Below are 13,784 nucleotides of genomic sequence, written 5' to 3'. Positions count from 1 at the left end.
GTCTATGACATCTAATGATCCAAGTAGATACTAAAGAAATATGAATGAGTTCAGAACATTCACTTTCCCCAGGTTCAGTCTTCTCTCCTCACTAATGGCATCATATTACATGAATTCTTAAGAGGAGAAAAACATGAAAAAATAACAAAACAAAAAGAGAGGAATCTAAGAAAAGAACAGCTCCTACTGCCCGCCCACACACTAGAGACAAACACTACAGTCATTAAATGCCAATGAGTTATTGAAGAAAAATAACAGTAAAAGAATCAGAGACACAGCTGGTCACCCACGCATCTCAACCCTCCTTTACTGATGAAACCCCCCACGCATCTCAACCCTCCTTTACTGATGAAATCCCCCACGCATCTCAACCCTCCTTTACTGATGAAACCCCCACGCATCTCAACCCTCCTTTACTGATGAAACCCCCACGCATCTCAACCCTCCTTTACTGATGAAACCCCCACGCATCTCAACCCTCCTTTACTGATGAAATCCCCCACGCATCTCAACCCTCCTTTACTGATGAAACCCCCCACGCATCTCAACCCTCCTTTACTGATGAAATCCCCCACGCATCTCAACCCTCCTTTACTGATGAAACCCCCCACGCATCTCAACCCTCCTTTACTGATGAAACCCCCACGCATCTCAACCCTCCTTTACTGATGAAATCCCCCACGCATCTCAACCCTCCTTTACTGATGAAACCCCCACGCATCTCAACCCTCCTTTACTGATGAAACCCCCACGCATCTCAACCCTCCTTTACTGATGAAACCCCCACGCATCTCAACCCTCCTTTACTGATGAAACCCCCCACGCATCTCAACCCTCCTTTACTGATGAAACCCCCACGCATCTCAACCCTCCTTTACTGATGAAACCCCCCACGCATCTCAACCCTCCTTTACTGATGAAACCCCCACGCATCTCAACCCTCCTTTACTGATGAAACCCCCACGCATCTCAACCCTCCTTTACTGATGTAACCCCCCACGCATCTCAACCCTCCTTTACTGATGAAATCCCCCACGCATCTCAACCCTCCTTTACTGATGAAACCACCCACGCATCTCAACCCCCTTTACTGATGAAACCCCCACGCATCTCAACCCTCCTTTACTGATGAAACCACCCACGCATCTCAACCCTCCTTTACTGATGAAACCACCCACGCATCTCAACCCTCCGTTACTGATGAAACCCCCACGCATCTCAACCCTCCGTTACTGATGAAACCCCCACGCATCTCAACCCTCCTTTACTGATGAAACCCCCCACACCTCTCAACCCTCCGTTACTGATGAAACCCCCACGCATCTCAACCCTCCTTTACTGATGAAACCACCCACGCATCTCAACCCTCCTTTACTGATGAAACCCCCCACACATCTCAACCCTCCGTTACTGATGAAACCTTTCTGTGCACAAAGAAAGTGACTGGATCACTTCTCAGGATTTACTCATCAGTGCAATAAAGACTGACAGCAATCTCACACCCATTGTCTCTGTCCCCCGGCCCTCCTTCTCTCCACCCTCTTTCTCTCTTTCCTCCGCTCCTGCCCCCGTCTGCCCCTCTCTCTCCCAATTGTTAATGATGCGGAGGAGACAGGCAGAGGTAGATACCTGGGTACTGCTGGTTCTGAAATGGTCTGCCTTGAGGGAGCCGTTGGAAAGAATCACGGCCACCTTTTGCCCTGCTACTGGCGCTCCCCTGACAACACTGACGAACTGCATCCTCCACTGACGAACGGAGAGAGTTGGAGAACATACCGTGACCCTATTAGGAATGGGAATTTGTCCGTGTGTGTTTGTATAACTGTGTCTGCCAGCCTAACTGCCTGCCTGTCTGAGATTATCATGGTCAAAAGATTTAATTTGGATATACACATTAATATTATTGTGAACCACATGCAGAGACACATTATCAACTGTCCCTGAAAATGCATCATTAGCCACACACACTTTCCAATTAAATCAATCTGTCTGTCTGTCTGTCTGTCTGTCTGTCTGTCTGTCTGTCTGTCTGTCTGTCTGTCTGTCTGTCTGTCTGTCTGTCTGTCTGTCTGTCTGTCTGTCTGTCTGTCTGTCTGTCTGTCTGTCTGTCTGTCTGTCTGTCTGTCTGTCTGTCTGTCTGTCTGTCTGTCTGTCTGTCTGTCTGTCTGTCTGTCTGTCTCTGTCTCTGTCTCTGTCTCTGTCTCACTCTCTCACTCTCTCACTCTCTCACTCTCTCACTCTCTCACTCTCTCACTCTCTCACTCTCTCACTCTCTCACTCTCTCACTGGCCACGCCCACATGCAAGACAGAAATAGCAGACACACTGTATATAACTTATTAACTGACTGCCTAACCTTATCCAGACAGGCTTATGGTTTGGTGTCATGGCCTTCATCAGAGCCTTGGGTAGACTAGCCTCTGCCTAACCTTATCCAAACAGGCTTATGGTTTGGTGGCCTTCATCAGAGCCTTGGGTAGACTAGCCTCTGCCTAACCTTATCCAAACAGGCTTATGGTTTGGTGGCCTTCATCAGAGCCTTGGGTAGACTAGCCTCTGCCTAACCTTATCCAAACAGGCTTATGGTTTGGTGGCCTTCATCAGAGCCTTGGGTAGACGAGCCTCTGCCTAACCTTATCCAAACAGGCTTATGGTTTGGTGTCATGGCCTTCATCAGAGCCTTGGGTAGACGAGCCTCTGCCTAACCTTATCCAAACAGGCTTATGGTTTGGTGGCCTTCATCAGAGCCTTGGGTAGACTAGCCTCTGCCTAACCTTATCCAAACAGGCTTATGGTTTGGTGGCCTTCATCAGAGCCTTGGGTAGACTAGCCTCTGCCTAACCTTATCCAAACAGGCTTATGGTTTGGTGGCCTTCATCAGAGCCTTGGGTAGACGAGCCTCTGCCTAACCTTATCCAAACAGGCTTATGGTTTGGTGTCATGGCCTTCATCAGAGCCTTGGGTAGACTAGCCTCTGCCTAACCTTATCCAAACAGGCTTATGGTTTGGTGGCCTTCATCAGAGCCTTGGGTAGACGAGCCTCTGCCTAACCTTATCCAAACAGGCTTATGGTTTGGTGTCATGGCCTTCATCAGAGCCTTGGGTAGACTAGCCTCTGCCTAACCTTATCCAAACAGGCTTATGGTTTGGTGGCCTTCATCAGAGCCTTGGGTAGACTAGCCTCTGCCTAACCTTATCCAAACAGGCTTATGGTTTGGTGGCCTTCATCAGAGCCTTGGGTAGACAAGCCTCTGCCTAACCTTATCCAAACAGGCTTATGGTTTGGTGTCATGGCCTTCATCAGAGCCTTGGGTAGACGAGCCTCTGCCTAACCTTATCCAGACAGGCTTATGGTTTGGTGTCATGGCCTTCATCAGAGCCTTGGGTAGACTAGCCTCTGCCTAACCTTATCCAAACAGGCTTATGGTTTGGTGGCCTTCATCAGAGCCTTGGGTAGACTAGCCTCTGCCTAACCTTATCCAAACAGGCTTATGGTTTGGTGGCCTTCATCAGAGCCTTGGGTAGACTAGCCTCTGCCTAACCTTATCCAAACAGGCTTATGGTTTGGTGGCCTTCATCAGAGCCTTGGGTAGACGAGCCTCTGCCTAACCTTATCCAAACAGGCTTATGGTTTGGTGTCATGGCCTTCATCAGAGCCTTGGGTAGACGAGCCTCTGCCTAACCTTATCCAAACAGGCTTATGGTTTGGTGGCCTTCATCAGAGCCTTGGGTAGACTAGCCTCTGCCTAACCTTATCCAAACAGGCTTATGGTTTGGTGGCCTTCATCAGAGCCTTGGGTAGACTAGCCTCTGCCTAACCTTATCCAAACAGGCTTATGGTTTGGTGGCCTTCATCAGAGCCTTGGGTAGACGAGCCTCTGCCTAACCTTATCCAAACAGGCTTATGGTTTGGTGTCATGGCCTTCATCAGAGCCTTGGGTAGACTAGCCTCTGCCTAACCTTATCCAAACAGGCTTATGGTTTGGTGGCCTTCATCAGAGCCTTGGGTAGACGAGCCTCTGCCTAACCTTATCCAAACAGGCTTATGGTTTGGTGTCATGGCCTTCATCAGAGCCTTGGGTAGACTAGCCTCTGCCTAACCTTATCCAAACAGGCTTATGGTTTGGTGGCCTTCATCAGAGCCTTGGGTAGACTAGCCTCTGCCTAACCTTATCCAAACAGGCTTATGGTTTGGTGGCCTTCATCAGAGCCTTGGGTAGACAAGCCTCTGCCTAACCTTATCCAAACAGGCTTATGGTTTGGTGTCATGGCCTTCATCAGAGCCTTGGGTAGACGAGCCTCTGCCTAACCTTATCCAGACAGGCTTATGGTTTGGTGGCCTTCATCAGAGCCTTGGGTAGACTAGCCTCTGCCTAACCTTATCCAAACAGGCTTATGGTTTGGTGGCCTTCATCAGAGCCTTGGGTAGACTAGCCTCTGCCTAACCTTATCCAGACAGGCTTATGGTTTGGTGGCCTTCATCAGAGCCTTGGGTAGACGAGCCTCTGCCTAACCTTATCCAAACAGGCTTATGGTTTGGTGGCCTTCATCAGAGCCTTGGGTAGACGAGCCTCTGCCTAACCTTATCCAAACAGGCTTATGGTTTGGTGTCATGGCCTTCATCAGAGCCTTGGGTAGACGAGCCTCTGCCTAACCTTATCCAGACAGGCTTATGGTTTGGTGGCCTTCATCAGAGCCTTGGGTAGACGAGCCTCTGCCTAACCTTATCCAAACAGGCTTATGGTTTGGTGTCATGGCCTTCATCAGAGCCTTGGGTAGACGAGCCTCTGCCTAACCTTATCCAGACAGGCTTATGGTTTGGTGGCCTTCATCAGAGCCTTGGGTAGACGAGCCTCTGCCTAACCTTATCCAAACAGGCTTATGGTTTGGTGTCATGGCCTTCATCAGAGCCTTGGGTAGACGAGCCTCTGCCTAACCTTATCCAGACAGGCTTATGGTTTGGTGGCCTTCATCAGAGCCTTGGGTAGACGAGCCTCTGCCTAACCTTATCCAGACAGCCTTATGGTTTGGTGGCCTTCATCAGAGCCTTGGGTAGACGAGCCTCTGCCTAACCTTATCCAAACAGGCTTATGGTTTGGTGTCATGGCCTTCATCAGAGCCTTGGGTAGACGAGCCTCTGCCTAACCTTATCCAAACAGGCTTATGGTTTGGTGGCCTTCATCAGAGCCTTGGGTAGACTAGCCTCTGCCTAACCTTATCCAAACAGGCTTATGGTTTGGTGGCCTTCATCAGAGCCTTGGGTAGACTAGCCTCTGCCTAACCTTATCCAAACAGGCTTATGGTTTGGTGGCCTTCATCAGAGCCTTGGGTAGACGAGCCTCTGCCTAACCTTATCCAAACAGGCTTATGGTTTGGTGTCATGGCCTTCATCAGAGCCTTGGGTAGACGAGCCTCTGCCTAACCTTATCCAGACAGGCTTATGGTTTGGTGGCCTTCATCAGAGCCTTGGGTAGACTAGCCTCTGCCTAACCTTATCCAAACAGGCTTATGGTTTGGTGGCCTTCATCAGAGCCTTGGGTAGACTAGCCTCTGCCTAACCTTATCCAGACAGGCTTATGGTTTGGTGGCCTTCATCAGAGCCTTGGGTAGACGAGCCTCTGCCTAACCTTATCCAAACAGGCTTATGGTTTGGTGGCCTTCATCAGAGCCTTGGGTAGACGAGCCTCTGCCTAACCTTATCCAAATAGGCTTATGGTTTGGTGTCATGGCCTTCATCAGAGCCTTGGGTAGACGAGCCTCTGCCTAACCTTATCCAGACAGGCTTATGGTTTGGTGGCCTTCATCAGAGCCTTGGGTAGACGAGCCTCTGCCTAACCTTATCCAAACAGGCTTATGGTTTGGTGTCATGGCCTTCATCAGAGCCTTGGGTAGACGAGCCTCTGCCTAACCTTATCCAGACAGGCTTATGGTTTGGTGGCCTTCATCAGAGCCTTGGGTAGACGAGCCTCTGCCTAACCTTATCCAGACAGCCTTATGGTTTGGTGGCCTTCATCAGAGCCTTGGGTAGACGAGCCTCTGCCTAACCTTATCCAAACAGGCTTATGGTTTGGTGTCATGGCCTTCATCAGAGCCTTGGGTAGACGAGCCTCTGCCTAACCTTATCCAGACAGGCTTATGGTTTGGTGGCCTTCATCAGAGCCTTGGGTAGACGAGCCTCTGCCTAACCTTATCCAGACAGGCTTATGGTTTGGTGGCCTTCATCAGAGCCTTGGGTAGACGAGCCTCTGCCTAACCTTATCCAAACAGGCTTATGGTTTGGTGGCCTTCATCAGAGCCTTGGGTAGACGAGCCTCTGCCTAACCTTATCCAAACAGGCTTATGGTTTGGTGGCCTTCATCAGAGCCTTGGGTAGACGAGCCTCTGCCTAACCTTATCCAGACAGGCTTATGGTTTGGTGGCCTTCATCAGAGCCTTGGGTAGACGAGCCTCTGCCTAACCTTATCCAGACAGGCTTATGGTTTGGTGTCATGGCCTTCATCAGAGCCTTGGGTAGACGAGCCTCTGCCTAACCTTATCCAAACAGGCTTATGTTTTGGTGTCATGGTCTTCATCAGAGCCTTGGGTAGACGAGCCTCTGCCTAACCTTATCCAAACAGGCTTATGTTTTGGTGTCATGGTCTTCATCAGAGCCTTGGGTAGACGAGCCTCTGCCTAACCTTATCCAAACAGGCTTATGGTTTGGTGTCATGGCCTTCATCAGAGCCTTGGGTAGACGAGCCTCTGCCTAACCTTATCCAAACAGGCTTATGTTTTGGTGTCATGGTCTTCATCAGAGCCTTGGGTAGACGAGCCTCTGCCTAACCTTATCCAAACAGGCTTATGGTTTGGTGTCATGGCCTTCATCAGAGCCTTGGGTAGACGAGCCTCTGCCTAACCTTATCCAGACAGGCTTATGGTTTAGTGGCCTTCATCAGAGCCTTGGGTAGACGAGCCTCTGCCTAACCTTATCCATACAGGCTTATGGTTTGGTGTCATCGCCTTCATCAGAGCCTTGGGTAGACGAGCCTCTGCCTAACTCTTTAGTCATCCACAACAAGAGCTTCTAATTGTGCATCACTGGAGGGCTACGAGCAGAATGAATAAATACAGAAATTAAATTAATAGGTAGATCGAAGTTGAAAGGGGTTAGTGATGAGCCAGAGTCTACCTTTCATTAAAATAGATTGAACACACACACACACACACACACACACCTAATTAATAGGCCTAGAAAACAGAGCTGCAGCCCCTAGATAAACAACTCATTATTCAGGGAATTTTAAACATTGATGTATCTACTGTGGAAGTAGTAGATAACTACTATCTGCTCTTATAGTCAAACTAACAAAAAGCATGCAAGCACACACACACACACACACACACACACACACACACACACACACACACACACACACACACACACACACACACACACACACACACACACACACACACACACACACACACACACACACACACACACACACACACACACACACACACACACAGCCAATTGAGGGCATGTCACAATAAATCAGTGGTAACTTTTAGAAAGCAGAGACAGAGCCATAGAGAATTGCTGGGAGCTGAAAGGAATGAAGGCAGCGACCAAAAATAATGTCATGTATCATCAACACAGGTAAGGTTAACAGACAACTGTATCACAGGAGGTTGGTGGCACCTTAATTGGGGAGGACAGGCTAGTGGTAATGGCTGGAGCAGAATTAGTGGAATGGTACCAAATACATCAAATACATGGTTTCCATTTACGTTCCAGCCATTATTATGAGCGAGAGAGAGAGAGACAGCGAGAGACAGCGAGAGAGAGAGAGAGAGAGAGAGAGAGAGAGAGAGAGAGAGAGAGAGAGAGAGAGAGAGAGAGAGAGAGAGAGACAGCGAGAGACAGCGAGAGACAGAGAGAGAGAGAGAGAGAGAGAGAGAGAGAGAGAGAGAGAGAGAGAGAGAGAGAGAGAGAGAGAGAGAGAGAGAGAGAGCGAGAGAGCGAGAGAGCGAGAGAGAGAGAGAGAGAGAGAGAGAGAGAGAGAGAGAGAGAGAGAGAGAGAGAGAGAGAGAGCGAGAGAGCGAGAGAGAGAGATTGAGCGAGAGAGCGAGAGAGAGAGATTGAGCGAGACAGTGAGAGCGAGACAGCGAGAGAGATAGAGAGAGGTACAGTGACATCCGTATGGTGACATCCGTATCCGTAAGACAGAGCGATAGAAAGACAGTGTCTGAATAACTAAAGCTCCATTCTAAATAGAAGGCATATTTGGTATCATGTTTTATAGTATGTGATATTTCAAAAATGTAGTATGCTTTAAATGGCAGGATGTAATTATCATTTCATCTTCTTAATCTAGTAGAATTCACTGCAAACTATTGAGGAAAAGAATCCTCTTAAGATCCATGTGTCTGACAACAGGTGATAATCAGGGTAAGCGCTGAATGAATGGAGGGAATCAACACATTTGTACATTAGATGTACATTAGATGACACATACTCAGTAGAATGAGACTAGTATGCTGATGTTTGTGCTTGATGCAGTCCTCTTCTAATAAACAGTAGTATGATAAAATAGTATGTAGTACGATTAATACGCAGTATGCAGTTTTAGTAAGTAGTACGCAAGACAGATTTCAGACACGGCCAAAGAGAAAGTGAGAGAGAGACAGAGAGACAGAGAAAGAGAGACAGATGGATAAAGATGTAGAGACAGAGACAGAGAGACAGATGGATAAAGATGTAGAGACAGAGAAAGAGAGACAGATGGATAAAGATGTAGAGACAGAGAAAGAGAGACAGATGGATAAAGATGTAGAGACAGAGAAAGAGAGACAGATGGATAAAGATGTAGACAGAGAAAGAGAGACAGATGGATAAAGATGTAGAGACAGAGAAAGAGAGACAGATGGATAAAGATGTAGACAGAGAAAGAGAGACAGATGGATAAAGATGTAGACAGAGAAAGAGAGACAGATGGATAAAGATGTAGAGACAGAGAAAGAGAGACTGATAAAGATGTAGACAGAGAAAGAGAGACTGATAAAGATGTAGACAGAGAAAGAGAGACAGATGGATAAAGATGTAGAGACAGAGAAAGAGAGACAGATGGATAAAGATGTAGAGACAGAGAAAGAGAGACAGATGGATAAAGATGTAGACAGAGAAAGAGAGACAGATGGATAAAGATGTAGAGACAGAGAAAGAGAGACTGATAAAGATGTAGACAGAGAAAGAGAGACAGATAGATAAAGATGTAGAGACAAAGAAAGAGAGACAGATGGATAAAGATGTAGAGACAGAGAAAGAGAGACAGATGGATAAAGATGTAGAGACAGAGAAAGAGAGACAGATGGATAAATATGTAGAGACAGAGAAAGAGAGAGAGATGGATAAAGATGTTGACAGAGAAAGAGAGACAGATGGATAAAGATGTAGAGACAGAGAAAGAGAGACAGATGGATAAAGATGTAGAGACAGAGAAAGAGAGACAGATGGATAAAGATGTAGACAGAGAAAGAGAGACAGATGGATAAAGATGTAGAGACAGAGAAAGAGAGACAGATGGATAAAGATGTAGAGACAGAGAAAGAGAGACAGATGGATAAAGATGTAGACAGAGAAAGAGAGACAGATGGATAAAGATGTAGAGACAGAGAAAGAGAGAGATGGATAAAGATGTAGAGACAGAGAAAGAGAGACAGATGGATAAAGATGTAGAGACAGAGAAAGAGAGACAGATGGATAAAGATGTAGAGACAGAGAAAGAGAGACAGATGGATAAAGATGTAGACAGAGAAAGAGAGACAGATGGATAAAGATGTAGAGACAGAGAAAGAGAGACAGATGGATAAAGATGTAGAGACAGAGAAAGAGAGACAGATGGATAAAGATGTAGACAGAGAAAGAGAGACAGATGGATAAAGATGTAGAGACAGAGAGAAAAGAGAGATGGATAAAGATGTAGAGACAGAGAAAGAGAGACAGATGGATAAAGATGTAGAGACAGAGAAAGAGAGAGATGGATAAAGATGTAGACAGAGAAAGAGAGACAGATGGATACAGATGTAGACAGAGAAAGACAGACAGATGGATAAAGATGTAGAGACAGAGAAAGAGAGACAAATGGATAAAGATGTAGACAGAGAAAGAGAGACAGATGGATAAAGATGTAGAGACAGAGAAAGAGAGACAGATGGATAAAGATGTAGAGACAGAGAAAGAGAGACAGATGGATAAAGATGTAGAGACAGAGAAAGAGAGACAGATGGATAAAGATGTAGAGACAGAGAAAGAGAGACAGATGGATAAAGATGTAGAGACAGAGAAAGAGAGACAGATGGATAAAGATGTAGACAGAGAAAGAGAGACAGATGGATAAAGATGTAGAGACAGAGAAAGAGAGACAGATGGATAAAGATGTAGAGACAGAGAAAGAGAGACAGATGGATAAAGATGTAGACAGAGAAAGAGAGACAGATGGATAAAGATGTAGAGACAGAGAAAGAGAGACAGATGGATAAAGATGTAGAGACAGAGAAAGAGAGACAGATGGATAAAGATGTAGAGACAGAGAAAGAGAGACAGATGGATAAAGATGTAGAGACAGAGAAAGAGAGACAGATGGATAAAGATGTAGACAGAGAAAGAGAGACAGATGGATAAAGATGTAGAGACAGAGAAAGAGAGACAGATGGATAAAGATGTAGAGACAGAGAAAGAGAGACAGATGGATAAAGATGTAGACAGAGAAAGAGAAACAGATGGATAAAGATGTAGAGACAGAGAAAGAGAGAGATGGATAAAGATGTAGAGACAGAGAAAGAGAGACAGATGGATAAAGATGTAGAGACAGAGAAAGAGAGAGATGGATAAAGATGTAGACAGAGAAAGAGAGACAGATGGATACAGATGTAGACAGAGAAAGAGAGACAGATGGATAAAGATGTAGAGACAGAGAAAGAGAGAGATGGATAAAGATGTAGAGACAGAGAAAGAGAGACAGATGGATAAAGATGTAGAGACAGAGAAAGAGAGACAGATGGATAAAGATGTAGAGACAGAGAAAGAGAGACAGATGGATAAAGATGTAGAGACAGAGAAAGAGAGACAGATGGATAAAGATGTAGAGACAGAGAAAGAGAGACAGATGGATAAAGATGTAGAGACAGAGAAAGAGAGACAGATGGATAAAGATGTAGACAGAGAAAGAGAGACAGATGGATAAAGATGTAGAGACAGAGAAAGAGAGACAGATGGATAAAGATGTAGAGACAGAGAAAGAGAGACAGATGGATAAAGATGTAGACAGAGAAAGAGAGACAGATGGATAAAGATGTAGAGACAGAGAAAGAGAGACAGATGGATAAAGATGTAGAGACAGAGAAAGAGAGACAGATGGATAAAGATGTAGAGACAGAGAAAGAGAGACAGATGGATAAAGATGTAGAGACAGAGAAAGAGAGACAGATGGATAAAGATGTAGACAGAGAAAGAGAGACAGATGGATAAAGATGTAGAGACAGAGAAAGAGAGACAGATGGATAAAGATGTAGAGACAGAGAAAGAGAGACAGATGGATAAAGATGTAGACAGAGAAAGAGAAACAGATGGATAAAGATGTAGAGACAGAGAAAGAGAGAGATGGATAAAGATGTAGAGACAGAGAAAGAGAGACAGATGGATAAAGATGTAGAGACAGAGAAAGAGAGAGATGGATAAAGATGTAGACAGAGAAAGAGAGACAGATGGATACAGATGTAGACAGAGAAAGAGAGACAGATGGATAAAGATGTAGAGACAGAGAAAGAGAGAGATGGATAAAGATGTAGAGACAGAGAAAGAGAGACAGATGGATAAAGATGTAGAGACAGAGAAAGAGAGACAGATGGATAAAGATGTAGAGACAGAGAAAGAGAGAGATGGATAAAGATGTAGAGACAGAGAAAGAGAAAGAGAGACAGATTGATAAAGATGTAGAGACAGAGAAAGAGAAAGAGAGACAGATGGATAAAGATGTAGACACAGAGAAAGAGAGACAGATGGATAAAGATGTAGACACAGAGAAAGAGAGACAGATGGATAAAGATGTAGACACAGAGAAAGAGAAAGAGAGACAGATGGATAAAGATGTAGAAACAGAGAAAGAGAAAGAGAGAGATGGATAAAGATGTAGAGACAGAGAAAGAGAGACAGATAGATAAAGATGTAGATACAGAGAAAGAGAAAGAGAGACAGATGGATAAAGATGTAGACACAGAGAAAGAGAGACAGATGGATAAAGATGTAGAGACAGAGAAAGAGAGACAGATGGATAAAGATGTAGAGACAGAGAAAGAGAGAGATGGATAAAGATGTAGAGACAGAGAAAGAGAGACAGATGGATAAAGATGTAGAGACAGAGAAAGAGAGACAGATGGATAAAGATGTAGAGACAGAGAAAGAGAGACAGATGGATAAAGATGTAGAGACAGAGAAAGAGAGACAGATGGATAAAGATGTAGAGACAGAGAAAGAGAGAGATGGATAAAGATGTAGAGACAGAGAAAGAGAGATGGAGAGCAATTACATAAGATATAATGGAATGTAGAGAGGAAGCTCATGACTTACTATGATTCCCCAGAGGCCTTCAGAAGCCTGGGAATAGATTAATGTTTGGCCCCAGGAAGAGAGAGCCTTTCTGGGATTCAAGCATTTCCCACAGCAAGTGCTGCCTAAATCCCTGTAAGTCAGATGGAATGGAGTTCAGGTTTGGAGATAGAGTTGAGATGTGCTTCGGGCCAGGGATCTGATTAGGAACATGTTGTATAGCTATACAGGGATTTAGACAGTGTTTGCTGCCAGAAGCCTCTGGAGCTTCATAGTAAGTCAAGCTTCCTTTCTTCATCTCATCTAATTGCTCATCTTCCTTTGTCTCTCTCTCTCAGGTTCAGACTGCTCTCAATGAACACTTGTTTGACTATTGTCTCTATGCTTGTATAATGGTGTGGCAGACACACACACAGATACACACACGCACACAGACACACACACACACACACGCACAGACGCACACACAGACGCACACAGACACACACACAGACACACACACACATATACGCACACAGACGCACACAGACGCACACAGACGCACACAGACACACACAGACACACACAGACACACACAGACACACACAGACACACACACACACAGACACACACAGACACACACAGACAAAGAAAGGTGGTGCGGTGTCAGAATACTTTTTTGAGTTTTGTGAGTCTGTCTGGCCAAAGAAGTCACTTGGTTTGGACCATTTGCATGAAAAGAAAAAGGACTTAAGAAGGCTTTAGGGTTGTGTCCCTAATTACACCCTATTCCCTTTACAGTGCTACTAGATCCCTGGTCAAATGTAGTGCACTGTGTCGGGAATATGCTGCCATTTGGGACACCGACTAGGAGTTGGAACACGCTAACCTTGTTATTGTGAGTATGAGGGTGAGAAATGTAAAACACATGGTAGAATGAAACACACACATGCACACACACATACATACAACTCACTACACACACACACGCACACGCGCACACGCACACGCACACGCACACACACACACACACACACACACACACACACACACACACACACACACACACACACACACACACACACACACACACACACACACACACACACACACACACACAGGAACACGCACACACACACAACTCACTATTATACAACTTCCACTTATGCATTCACAAGAATCTCTCCAACAGCTATTTTCAGCACATAAACAATCTTCTC

The 13,784-nt window shown here is 45.5% G+C and overlaps 1 protein-coding gene across 1 annotated transcript in view; it reads right to left on the bottom strand.

The window, feature by feature from the left end:
- LOC124019835 (cell migration inducing hyaluronidase 1) overlaps positions 1–13,784 on the bottom strand; it is a 114,156-nt gene that overhangs the window by 71,136 nt on the left and 29,236 nt on the right. The gene's annotated exons all lie outside the window — the stretch shown is intronic.

The sequence above is a fragment of the Oncorhynchus gorbuscha genome, unplaced genomic scaffold, assembly GCF_021184085.1.
Source record: "Oncorhynchus gorbuscha isolate QuinsamMale2020 ecotype Even-year unplaced genomic scaffold, OgorEven_v1.0 Un_scaffold_694, whole genome shotgun sequence".
NCBI lineage: Eukaryota > Metazoa > Chordata > Actinopteri > Salmoniformes > Salmonidae > Oncorhynchus > Oncorhynchus gorbuscha.
Note: the sequence above shows the minus strand (reverse complement) of the source record. Positions and strands in the feature narration are given on the sequence as shown.